Source organism: Nomascus leucogenys, chromosome 14 (assembly GCF_006542625.1).
Source record: "Nomascus leucogenys isolate Asia chromosome 14, Asia_NLE_v1, whole genome shotgun sequence".
In the NCBI taxonomy this organism is placed as follows: domain Eukaryota; kingdom Metazoa; phylum Chordata; class Mammalia; order Primates; family Hylobatidae; genus Nomascus; species Nomascus leucogenys.
Genome location: NC_044394.1, coordinates 53942144 through 53956085, shown reverse-complemented (window position 1 = coordinate 53956085; position 13942 = coordinate 53942144).

The following is a 13942-nucleotide window of genomic DNA, read 5'->3' as shown; positions in this document are numbered from 1 at the left end:
CACTCCAGCCTGGGCGACAGTGAGAGTCTCTGTCTCAAAATAGATAAATAAATAAAAAATAAAAAGGAGTACATCTTCAGGTGGATGATTTGTTTGATGAATGGCAAACTGTACCTGGCTAGCCTGTATTTCATTTTAACTTGGGGAAAAGGTAGTTTATCTTGTACACCTTTCCAATGAGTGTAGCTCACCATCATTGCAACACCTAGATTCCCAGGCAACAGTGGTCTCCCAGTCTCCTGAACATGCTGAGAGATGGCCTGTTCTCAACACAAAGCCATCATGAAATAAATGCAAGGCACACTGGGCTATTCTGGGTTCTCTTCCCAATATTGTGCCTGGCATGAAATGCAGAAAAACAGCAACTTTCAGTGGACAAATCTGAACCTGTAGTGTAAGCCGAAGTTTCTGGAATGGTATTTTTATTCTTATATTATAAATAAATGTTAGCATGGTCATGAAATAACTAAGACTGAATGGAGAGCAGCATTAGATCCATTGAACAATATAAAGTTGTGTTTATCCTTCTTCAAAAGTGTAACTTATTATTTAAGTTATTACTCTTTGTTTTAAACCTTTGAATAATAAATAAAATGATAGCTCTGTGGACCTGCTTGTCCTGGTGGGGCTGGAGATTGGAGGAAAAAAAATATTAATGATGTTGCAGGCAGAAAGAAGACAAAAAATAAACAGAAGCACTTCGCCTTTTCCCCAAATGTTGGGGTGATATTTAACTATGAAATGTCATAATTGTAGTGATAACAATATTAATAATAACAATTACGTAAATGCCTCTGGTAATTGCAATTCTATTAGGAGGCTAAGTATTTTTGGTCACTATTGTGCCACCTTGTGGTCACAAGAGAACACATGTTTTTTCCATGAAGTAAATCCATTAAGTTTTAATTTATCCCCGACTGCTATGGAATGATATTTGGAAAAATAACTTGGAATGCTCGGTGTCAAGAATACCGATAAACAAAATATAATGGACACCATTCAAGTCAGAAAATAGCAGGCACTGAAAAGCAACAAATAACATTGTTCTAAGTATAGATTCCATGTGCTAGATTTCCCCCAGCTACCTCAACATGGATTACATATTTAGAAGATAAAATTGTAGTTTCTTTAGACTGCCATTCTCAATCTACAAATATAGACATGAAACTCTGGATGACAGCCGTTGAGCATCTAATAAATAATTCAACACTCTATTTATTGCAAGGGAAGGCAGACAAAATTTAGGTATCGATTACCAATATTGTGTTAAAATAATCATGCTAATGCATATACAGGTATAGTTTAATAAACATGATTTTAATGGCATGAGTGAATATTTGCTTTATAAATATGTATATTATAATCTCATAATTTGTATGCATTTCAAAGAATTGTGATATTTGTTTAAAGGATTTTTCTGTTTCTAAATCCTGCTTATGTCAGTATCCAGATGTGATCAACAGAGAGAGGTAGGATTAGCCACCTTCCCATAAAGTACTGTCTGCTAGGAACTAAATAATATATTTTGTAACAAATGCAGACATTTAATGGCCACCATCTTATACCATCAGTGCTTACCTGATTAAGGCTGTGGTTTTTCTTTTTAATTAAAGATAAAAATATTAGAAACAACAAAGTCTCAATAATTCTGTCATTATAAGTAGTGTCTGTGGGTGTATGTTGGGGTGTGTGTGTGTAGAATGGGGGTGGAAGAAGGGGAGAGAGAGAGAGAGAGAAAGAAGTAGTTTATAAGATAATTTAATGTATTCTCACAGATATACTGCCATGCTGGTATTGGTTTTAAGTATCTCCATCCATCTCTCTGTCTCTTTGTCTCTGTTTCTTTGTTTCTTGACCTTATATGTATCGATTTCTCTCTTTTCTCTGATTTTTTTCTACTTCTTATTCTTACTCTCTACGTATTAGTCTCTCTTTCTCTGTTTCTTTCTGTGTCTGTTTCACTCTCTCATTTAATTTAGATTGAAATCTAGGTGGTCAGGTAATCTAGATTTGATTCCTAGCCCCATGGATTACTAATGGCGTGGCCTTAGGAAAACTCCTCAAGCATCTAAGCCTCAGTTTCTTGTTAAATAGGGGTTAAAGTACTTACCTCGTAAAATTGTTCTGACAAATGAAACATGACATATTGTAAAAGCCCTTAAGACAAAATCTAGGACAGAGTAAATGGCCAATATATGGGGTTTATTTTTATTTTTGTTGTCTGTGAAATGTATACATTTTTAGTATTCCAATCTGTACCATCATAAGATGCTCTAATACTGCCTTATTTATAGGTATAATAAGTGACAGATGTAGCTCACAGAATTTTAAAAATGAATCTCCCATGTACCTCTTCTAACCAGTTTATCAATGAAATGCTCAGAAGAAGGTGTCTTACTTACAGTCACATAATTGTTAAGTAGCAGATCTGATACAAGATTCATATCTTCTCTATCCTTACACGCAGTTCATTGCAAAGAACAATAATTCTCAATGTAAATCATGCCTTTTTTAGTAGTCTGTCTTTCTTTTCTCTTTCTCTTCTTTCTTTCCTTCCTTCTTTATTCCTTTCTTTCTTTTTTCTTTCTTTGTCTTCCTTCCTTCCTTTTATATTTCTTTCTCTCTTTCTTTCTTAAATTAATGCAGTCAGTGAGATAACAACTTTCAACAAGTACTCGATTTTTATAAAATTCATTAATTCATGCCTTCATATATACCATGTGTCAGATCATTTATAGACATTTTGAAGGTAATAATGAACTAAATAGAAAAAAAGATATTTCCCTCATGAAACTTAAAATACAGTGGGAGAGCGGCTGGGCGTGGTGGCTCACACCTATAATCCCAGCACTTTGGGAAGCGAAGGCGGGTAGATCACCTGAGGTCAGGAGTTCGAGACCAGCCTGGCCAACATGGCAAAACCCCACCTCTACTAAAAAGTACAAAAAAATTAGCTTGGCATGGTGGTGCACACCTGTAATCCCAGCTACTCGGGAGGCTGAAACAGGAGAATCGCTTGAACCTGGGAGGTGGAGGTTGCAATGAGCTGAGATTGTGCCACTGCACTCCAGCCAGGGCAACAGAGTGAGACTTTGCCTCAAATATATATATATATAAAATATATATAATATAAAATATACATATATATTATATATAATATAAAATATGCATATATTATATATAATATAAAATATACATATATTATATATATAATATAAAATATACATATATTATATATAATATAAAATATACATATATAGTATATATAATATAAAATATACATATATAGTATATATAATATAAAATATACATATATATTTCTATATACATAGCGGGAGAGACAGAAATTAAAGAAACAAATATATTTACTCATGTTAAGCCTAATGATATTTCATTATAAATGGACCACATATACAATGGTAGTCCCATAAGATTATAAAACCATATTTTTAATGTGTTTTTTTCTGTATTGAGATGCACAAATACTTACCATTGTGTTGCAAACTCCTACAGTATTCAGTACAGTAACATGCTGTATAGGTTTGTAGCCTAGAAGCAACAGGCCATATCACAGAGTATGTAGTATGCTATATCATCTATTAATAGCTTGGAGCAAGTACACTCTATGAGGTTCTCACAATGACAAAAATCACCTAATGATGCATTTCTGAGAACATATCACCATTGCTCAGCAATGCTTGACTGCAATTTAATGTCAGGTACCATTAAGGGGAGTGAAATAAAAAAAAGGAACATACCGGTGCAAAGATAAGTTGCCATTTTAGGTAGGGTAGTCAATGGAGGCCTCTCAGTAATGTTTACCCAGATAACCAGAATAGAGAAAGCAAGCCATGTGGATTCCTGAAGAAACAGAATTCTAAACCAGTGCAAAGGCCCTGAAGAAGAATTTGAGAATCCTGGGGGGGGCAGTAAAAATTAAGATTCAGTTTTGGCCAGGTTATGTGTCAGGTACCCATTTTATATTCAAATGGGGACAAAGAGTAGAAGGCTGTATATGTGAATTTAGAGTTGTGAAAGAAAGATCCATAAGATGCACATTCGGAAACCATCTGTATAGGTAGGTAGGTGATAGATAGATAGATAGATAATAACACAGGCTTGAATGACACCTCCTAGGAATCAAATGGAGATAGGGAATTAGGTTGTGAGGTAGAGCTAGAATCACTATAACACTGTGAGGCTGAGGCATGTCTTAGTTCATTTAGTGCTGCTATAAAGAAATACCTGAGGCTAGGCAATTTACAAGGAAAAGAGGTTCATTTGGCTCATGGTTTTGCAGGCTGTAGAAGAAGCATAGTGCCGCCATCTGCATTTGGTGAGGACCTCAGATTGTTTCCACTCATAGCAGAAGGTGGAAGAGACTTGGCATATGCAGAGATCTCATGGTGTGAGAGAAAGCAAGAGAGCAAGAAGGAGGTGCCAGGCTCTTTTTAACAACCAGCTCTCATAGGAACTTAGTGAGAACGCACTCCCCATAGGGCCAATTCCTTATGAATAGGTAAATAGAAGGGCATTATTTGATTCATGAGGAATCTGCCCCCATCACCCAAATACCAGGCATTAGGCCGTGCCACTAACATTGGTGATCAAGTGTCAACGTAAGATTTGGAGGGGACAATATTCAAATGATCACAAGACATAAGGGAAAAGGCAGAGAAGAATGGTTACTTAAAAGCCAAATAAAGAATATGATCCAAGGAAGAGAGAGGTGATGGATTGTCAGTGACAGAACCAAGCATCAAATACTTTGGAAAGAATGTCTGGGGTAAGTGCTTAACTGAAGAGGGTTCAATAGAGAATGAAAGGTGAGAAAGTAGAGAAAACATTTGAAAAGCCTTGATGCTAAGGAGGGAAGACAAATGAAGTAATAGCTGGAGGGAGACACAGGGTCATTAGAAGCTTTCTTTTTTCTTTCTTTCTTTGTATTTTGCTTTCTTTTGTTAGTGGGAGGTAGTTCAGTATGTTTATGAACAGATGGGAACGATCCCTCTCTAAGGAAAAAATAGATAATGTAGGAGAGAAAGGATAATTAAAGATGCAGAGTCCTTGAATACATGAGAAGGGATCTCGTCTACAAGTAGAGGGAGTGGTGAGAGCTCATCTGAGCTACAGACACAGAAAGGGAAAAGCATGCACAGGTAGAGACGCAGAGGTGGATTTCATGTTGGGTGAGAGAGAACAGAACTGAAGGTTGAAGTTGTTCTCTCTGCTTCCATTTTTTTTCAGTGTAATGAGAAGCAAGGTAATCAGATGAGAGTGAAGGATATCGTTAGAGGTTTGAATGCAGGCAGGAAAGGTTCAAATACTTACGTCAGAGACTAAGAGATTAAATAGACTATGGCAACTAAATAGGATTGTCAGGCAATATAATAGGATTGTATTTTTAATTTTTTTAAAAAATTGAAACAGGACATCACTCTGTCACCCAGGGTAGAGTGCAGTGGCGTAATCTTGGCTCACTGCAGCCTCGACCTCCCAGGCTCAAGTGACCTCCCACCTCAGCCTCCCAGGTAGCTGGGACTACAGGTGTGCGCCACCACGCCCAGCTAATTTTTATATTTTTTTTAGTGACAGTGTTTCGCCATGTTGCCCAGACTGGTCTCTAACTCCTGAGCTCAAGCGATCCACCCACCTCAGCCTCCCAAAGTGCTAGGACTGCAGGCATGCATCACTATGCCTAGCTAATTTTTGTATTTTTTGCAGAGACAGGGTCCACTACGTTGCCCAGACTGGTGTTGATCTTCTGGGCTCGAGTGATCTGCCTGTCTCGGCCTCCCAAAGTGCTGGGACTACAGGAGTGAGCCACCGGCCAAGATTGTACTTTTAAAGTAACACAAGACTGAGCATGGCTGTATGTTTTTCTTCATCTATAACATTTATTATAAACTTTAGTTTCCAAGTACTGATCCGTTGAAAAAAATCCAGCTTTCCAATATAACATGTTTCATTTTTGTGAATGACACATGCACTCACAATTCAATAAAAGAGATGACTAATTTTATCTGTCATTGACACGTTAATTGTGAGGATCTGGAAATACGTGACTAGATCACCATTACAGCTCAAGAAGAACCTCTTGCTACTTAAGTATAACAAAGAGCAGGATCCACTGTCTCTGCAACATGCCGGCTCTTCATCCTTTTTTCTATTTGGTCACATATTACAACAACTGTTGAAGGGAAATAGGTAAAGTGGTTGGGACTCTATCAAAAACACTTATCCTAGCCCATGGGTCTGTGTACTGCTTCCCAACCTTTCTGGGATATCACATTAAGACATAATAGAAGGTACTAAGTGCTGAATACATGAGCTAGAGAACCAAGAGCTGTTTAAACTAAAATTGTCCTAGAACAGCAGCCACCTGGCTATGTGGGTTGATGCTGGAGCTAAATAGCAATCAATTGAGAAATGAAGATTTCAGTCAAATATTTGTTCATCTTCATAATAATTTTACTTACTTTTTTCCATCCATGGATTTGCTTTGCTTTTTCTTACACACTCATGTACAATGTCAAAACTGGTTCTTTCCCTTAAAGCCAGCCCCCCACTTTTGGCAGTGAGAGTAGAAGCAATTTTTCTTTTTTTTTTTTAAATAGAGACAAGGTCTCCCTACGTTGTCAAATTCACAAGGCCAAGCGATCCTCCCACCTTGGCCTCCTAAAGTGCTGGGATTACAGGCTTCCCAAAGTGCTGGGATTACAGCTACCATGCCAGGCCTCCTCAATGGATTTAGTGCTGCCTTCGTTTGGGATATATTCTTGGATATCCCTTTAGAACAAAAATTTGATTTTAAAATTTACTTTTCATGCTTTCAAAATTCACTATTATGGGACATGTAGTTAAGTAATACTGAAATCTAATAGGGCTATTTGCAATCAATCAAAACATAAATAATAAAGATGTTCATTTTTCTCTAAAAGTAAGAATGAGAGAAAGGGATGGAATGGATTCCAGTCTGACAATAGCTTTTTAGTGAACAAATGAGGCATTCATAAAGGGGAGTGTGGGTGTATGTTAGAGCATGCATTGTAGCTACTGTCCCAATGAACAGTGTTCAATATATTTTTAAAGTATTGAAAAAAAGGCATTTATAATGAAACAAATCTCTACCTTAATATACTTTTTATGACTGCCATAAACTCAATTGCTATATGTGAATGAGGGATGTTTGATACAATATGTGAATGAAGGATATTTAGTTTTCAGTAAAGCTGATGTTTATCAGGTGGCTACAGTAAATCATTGATTTTGATTTTTGTTAGCTATCATAGCGTATAAGCAAGACAGAGGCTCACAAAAACTTGTTGGTATGCCTGTTTACAAATACTTACAGAGGAAACAGTCTTGAAAATACACAATGCACTATCTTCTTATTTCCTGGTTATTTGCAATGACAGCTGCCAGTCTACTAAGTTTTTCCAGGAGCCTGTATGAAGGAAATCCATATCTATGTTAAGAACATTGTATTGAAAAGATAGAAACGCGGTTTTTAAATTCATATGCAGTTACTGGCCATGAAGAAAGTAAGTAGTTGTCTTGAGTTTGGCATACTCTACTGAAAACTATGATGATACTGACAATAGTAACAGCATCTTTGGGTGGCTCCTAAGAGATATCAGATTAAAGTCACTGTGTAAAAAACAAACAGAAGAAATAATGATGTCATGTTGAATGTTATAGGATAGGGATCCCCAACCCCCCAGTACAGGTCGATGGCCTGTGGCCTGTTACAAACTGGGCCACAAAGCAGAATGTGAGTGGCAGGTGAGCGAGCATTACCGCCTGAGCTCCACCTCCTGTCAGATCGGGGCAGCATTCGATTCTCGTAGGAGTGTAAACCCCATCGTGAACTGTGCAGGTGAGGGATCTAGGTTACATGCTCCTTATGATAATTTAGGGATAAGTGTAATGTGCTTGAATCATCCCGAAACCATCACCCACAACCACCCCTCTCCTGTCTGTGGAAAAATGGTCTTCCAAGAAACCAGTCCCTGGTGCCAAAATGTTGGGGACCATTGTTATATGACTAGAAACACCAGGTCAGGGAAAATTAAGTTAATAACTTATATTTAACTGTGCTTGTATCATAATCATTCACATTGTATAACTCCCAGGGGATTATATTCATGCAGAAGTGCTTAAAATTGATTCTAGCAATTATATTTCTAGTAGATCAAATTATTAAGATGGCCAAATGACATAAGGTAAAACTTCTGCCATTTTAGTTATACCGAAAAGATCACAGAGAAAAGTAACAAGGGAACCTTAAGGAAAGTCTTGTTCAACTGCCTCTTTTGTTTGGAGAATAAAATCAGGATAAGAGAAATGAATTAACTTGTCCATGGAGTTTTTATAAGTATTTAATCTCAATAATCACTAAATCCCTTTTTATTTTATATTTTATTTTATTTTATTATTTTGAGATGGGATCTCGTTGTGTTGCCAAGGCTGGACTGCAGTGGGGCATGATCACTGTTCACTGCAGCCTTGATCTCCCAGGCTCAAGCAATCCTCCTGCCTCAGCCTCTTAAGCAGCTAATACTGCAGGAACATGCCATCAAACCCTGCTACATTTTAAAAATTATTTTTAGTAGAGATGAGATCTCACTGCGTGGTTCAGGTTGTTCTCAAACTCCTGGGCTCAAGTGATCCACCTGTCTCAGCTTCCCAAAGTGCTGTGAATACAGGTATGAGCTACCATGATGCCTGGCCACTAAATCTTTTTTTAAATAAAAATCTTTAGTCCTAAAATATAAAGGATTCAGAAGAATCCCATTTTGTTTGAGGTAATTAGCATAACTGTTTCTGTGTCATTGGAATAGATTCTGAAAATCAAGATTTCACCAAAATTTATGGGTTGGTTTTATTTATGTTTAATGTTTGATAAATTTTCTTCCTAGAATTTCTCATGAAATGCAATCATTTATTATTTTTTAATCCCATTCATCTTCATATCTGATTTTCCCCCTCTGTTGCGTTTTACTTTAATTGATTCCTCAAAGCTGTTCTGAAATTTTTACCCACATCTGCCACCAGATTCGATTGGCTAATTGTCCTCTATGGAAGCACACCCATTATGCAACTGTTACGAAAACTTTTACAAAAAATCAATGTCAGGTCAACAAACACATCAGCCATGATCTCACTGAAAACTAATATTTTCAGGAAGCTTTTCACTTATTTTCAGGGGCTGTCTGTGGGTTTAGCATTTCATATTATTAACAGTGCAATGACAAACCTAGGGCAGGAGAGTTAATAATGGGATGTGCTTTTTCCTCTTGCTTTTAAAGAAAATATTCAAATGAGCAGAAGTTTTAAAAGCCCTGTTCAATACTGAGCTTTCTATACTAAAATAAACTGACGACTTGACTCTGACAGAATTAGATTCAATTAGGCTTAAAGGTAGGTCTAAAGGGGCTCAGGGAGAAATAAACAAACTTCTACTAATTTTTAGAAATATCTAGTAAGAACAAGTCATTTATGACTTTGTAGTTAAGTTCCTAGAGAAAGTTTACCAAGAATTGCTTTCTATGAGGCATGGTGGTAAAAGCTGCAAAATGAATTATGGTGAAAATATGCATTCTACTTTTTATTTTTCCTTATTAAATCCAGCAAGGGAATTTTGCCGAGCCTCTCCCACTAGTGAATTTATGTCAGTTTAGAACTATTTCTGCTTTCACTCATTTAATAGCTAAAGATCAAAATATTATATGAATGATTTAGTTATTTCTAGACAGACAACAGGTTTTCTTCTCCTAATGAGTAGAGAAATATGACTTCGGCATGTCCTGAAAGAGCATTTACCCAGTATTCTTTGTAGCCACCTAAACAAATTAAAGATCAAAACTGCATCATGGTCTTAATAAGAAAAACAAACATAAGAGGTAATGAAAATGGAATCATATCTCTTTTGTATTTGTAAAGTAATAGAGTGTATCAGGTTTTGTGCCTTATTATGAAATAACAAATTTTTAGAGAAAATAGAAAACTAACATAAGAAAATAAAAACAAATTGTAATCACATCAACTAGGTCACTTGTTAAATTATATATACACGTGTGTATGCCTGTGTGTATGTGTGTGTGTGTGTGTGTATGTGTGTGTGTGTGTGTGTAATACTGCGGTGAAGATATGGGAGCCTGACCTTCACAAAATGCTGTGGGGCCCCCATCCGGCCATGGAATACCCATCTCTAAATGTTTTTTCATGAGAGAAAAATATGTCTATTTGGTTAATATATTGTTATTTTGAATTCTTCTATTGTAGACAACTCCAACTAATCTATATACACACATACACATGATCTATTTTGCTTATTACTTTGCATAATTTTTTTATTTAAAAAATAGTGCATTACGGTATTATTTATCTTGATTACTGGTGGTTTTTTTTTTTTTTGGTGCCTCTTAAATTTTACACCTGAGGAGAGTAGTGCCTTACTTACCTCATCCTAATTCTGGCCCTGAGGTCAAACATAGGAAAATATAAAAATATAGACATTGATATAAACAGATATATTTTTAATCAAAGAAATAAAATCAAACAATAGTACAATATGCATTCAAAATTAAGTGAAGTTCTTAAACACTTTTCAGGATATAATTTTTTGTTGCAAAATAATCCAATTTATTCAATTATTGTTTTTGCACTAAGTACTCTTAAGTGCAACATTTAATGATCACTAATGAGATCATATTCAAGGTGTTTTGAGTTCTTAAATGCAGCATTTAATGATCTCCAATGAGATCAAATTCATGATGTGTTTAGTTGAAACAACCCAAAGTTAAACATTTTCCTGAAAACTTCACAGACTCCTATATCTCTCTATGGAACAGCAGGCTTACAACAGTCTAGTGATAGATTTGCAAAAATCAAGAAAATATACAGTGTCAAAAAATAGATCAAAAGTTTATCTTCATGGAATCATTCACATTCATTGATTTTATTGACTGATGTTAATAATATTTCTAATTCTATTTTATGAATCCATTTGGAAGCCACTTAATATGCAACGGTATTTGATCAGAGCATGTCAATTACAATCAGTTTGAACAGAAAATAACATGTATTAGGTTTTCGTTCTGTTTGGTTTTGCTTTTGAGACAGGGCCTCGCTCTGTCACCCTGGCTGGCATGACCACAGCTCACTGCGGCCTTGACCTTCCAGGCTCAAGAGATCCTCCTGTCTCATCCTCTAGAGTAGCTGGGACTACAGGTACGTGCCACCAAACATGGCCAGTTTTTCTATTTTTTGTAGAGATGGGGTTGCTGTATGATGCCCAGGCTGGCCTCGAACTCGTGGGCTCAAGTGATCCTTCTACCTTGGCCTCCCAAAGTACTGAGATTACAGGCATGAGTCACCGTAGTCAGATACATTTATTGTTTGTGTACATATTTACAATCATTATTTAGTTCATCCTAAAAAAAATCTATCTAAATTGTTTTTTTTTTTTTGAGACGGAGTCTTACTCTGTCACCCAAGCTGGAGTGCAGTGGCGTGATCTCGGCTCACTGCAACCTCTGCCTCCCAGGTTCAAGCAATTCTCTGCCTCAGCCTCCCCAGTAGCTGGGATTACAGGTGCCCTATACCACACCCAGCTAATTTTTGTATTTTTAGTAGAGATGGGGTTTCACCATCTTGGCCAGGCTGGTCTTGAACTGCTGACCTCGTGATCCACCTGCCTCGGCCTCCCAAAGTGCTGGGATTACAGGCGTGAGCCACTGTGCCTGGCCCTGAATTTTATCTCCACTTTAATGAGGAAGCACCAACATTTAAGTAACTTAGTCAAATTTTCTCAGCCTCCAAGAATCAAAATGAGAGACAGTTCTCACAACCTTTTTACTCAATTCAGCCTGATAACTTCATAGCATTACTCTAGGTCAGCAATCAGCAAACTTTTTTTTAAATAAAGGATCAGATAGTGAGTGTTTTAGATTGTTTGGGCCCACATACAGCCCCTATGTCACCCACTCAACTCTGCTGTTGCAGCTGGGAAGCAGAGACAATCTGTAACTGAATGAACATAGCTGTGTCCCAATAAAACTTTATTCATGAATACACATATTTGTATTTCATAAAATGTTTAAATGTCACAAAATAGTATTCCTCTCTTGGTTTTTTGCTACCTTACAAGGGTAAAAACATTCTTAGTTCACAAGCTGAAAGTTGTGAGCTTGATTTGGCCTGTGGACACAGTTTGCACACCCTATAATTCTTTCCAGAAGGGAACATGTGGTGCCCTTACTTAAAAATATCAGAGGCCGGGCGCGGTGGCTCACGCCTGTAATCCCAGCACTTTGGGAGGCCGAGGCGGGCGGATCACGAGGTCAGGAGATCGAGACCATCCTGGCTAACATGGTGAAACCTCCTCTCTACTAAAAATACAAAAAATTAGCCAGGCGAGGTGGTGGGCACCTGTAGTCCCAGCTACGCGGGAGGCTGAGGCAGGAGAATGGCGGGAACCCCGGGGGGGGGCGGAGCCTGCAGTGAGCCGAGATCGCGCCACTGCACTCCAGCCTGGGCGACAGAGCGAGACTCCGTCCAAAAAAAAAATCAGAAAACTGCAGAGTTTTCTTTTCTACTGGTCTAGTTACATAAGGATATTCTCTGGTAAAGCATAAATCTCGGTTCTGGGTCATTTTCCTGACCCAGATACTTTTCCATCAATAATTCTCTTCCTCATATTGTTTTTCATGAATAAAAGGAGCGAGATACATTTTAGAATAGCCCATATATATGGTGTAAGGAAAGTCACTCCACACAGAAGAATTGAGGCTGTCTTTTTTAAGAATGGATTATTATTATTATTATTATATTATTATTATTAGTTTTGAGATGGAGTGTTGCTCTATCCCCCAGGCTGGAGTGCAGTGGTGCGATTTCAGCTAGCTGCAAGCTCCGCCTTCTGGGGTTTACGCCATTCTCCTGCCTCAGCCTCCCGAGTAGCTGGGACCACAGGCACCCGCCACCACGCCTGGCTAATTTTTTGTATTTTTAGTAGAGAGGAGGTTTCACCGTGTTAGCCAGGATGGTCTCGATCTCCTGACCTCGTGATCTGCCCGTCTCAGCCTCCCAAAGTGCTGCGTTTACAGGCGTGAGCCACCACGCCCGGCTTTAAGAATGGATTTTTAAAATAAAAATCTTCCAATTATGCTATCTCTAAATGTTTACTTTTTTCTGGATGTCTACCTTTTCCATTTAAGTTAGTTCTTCATCAGCACTTCTAATACCATCAATTGCATTCAGAAGTCTCCAAGATAGCCCTTCTAAGGTATCTGCTACTCCAGATATTTCAGCTCTGTTGTCAGGAAGCATCGTAGAGGTTTTCCTTGAAGAATTTATGTGTGGATAGCAGGAAGGAGGAGGAGAGGGGAGAAAGAGAACAGAGTACCATTGATGGACTATTGTCAGAGCAGCTGCTGTGTCAGTGGCATCTGTGGGCTCTCCAGGCGAATACACGGCCACCCTGATACATCCATGGCCAAAGGCAAAAGAGCAACTTCTCCTTTCTGTGGCAGCAGATGCCCCTGTTCTTCAGCTGATGAAAAATTCCTAGAGGAGGAAAAGGAAAGACAAAGAGGAAAGGAGATTGTTGGGTTGTTAAGAGATACGAGTAGGAGGGAGAGGTTGTAACCCACTTCTCTGCCCCCTTTCTGCTGGCCCCAGAGGACCCTATACTGAGAGCTCTGTTTGTAACTAGCTTATTCACCTAGGGATGCCTCTATTGCAGGGCTAGGACAGAGAGGACTGAGGCACTGGCTTCGTTTAGTCTTTGGTGCATTTGATCTCACCTATAAAAGGAAACAAATGTGTGTCCTTTATTTGTTCCCAACTACTTTTCACTTGCTTAAGACAATCCTCTTCTGATATTTTGCAAAGAAAAAGGCAGAGCACTCTGCCTCATGGAAGGCAATGGTATCAG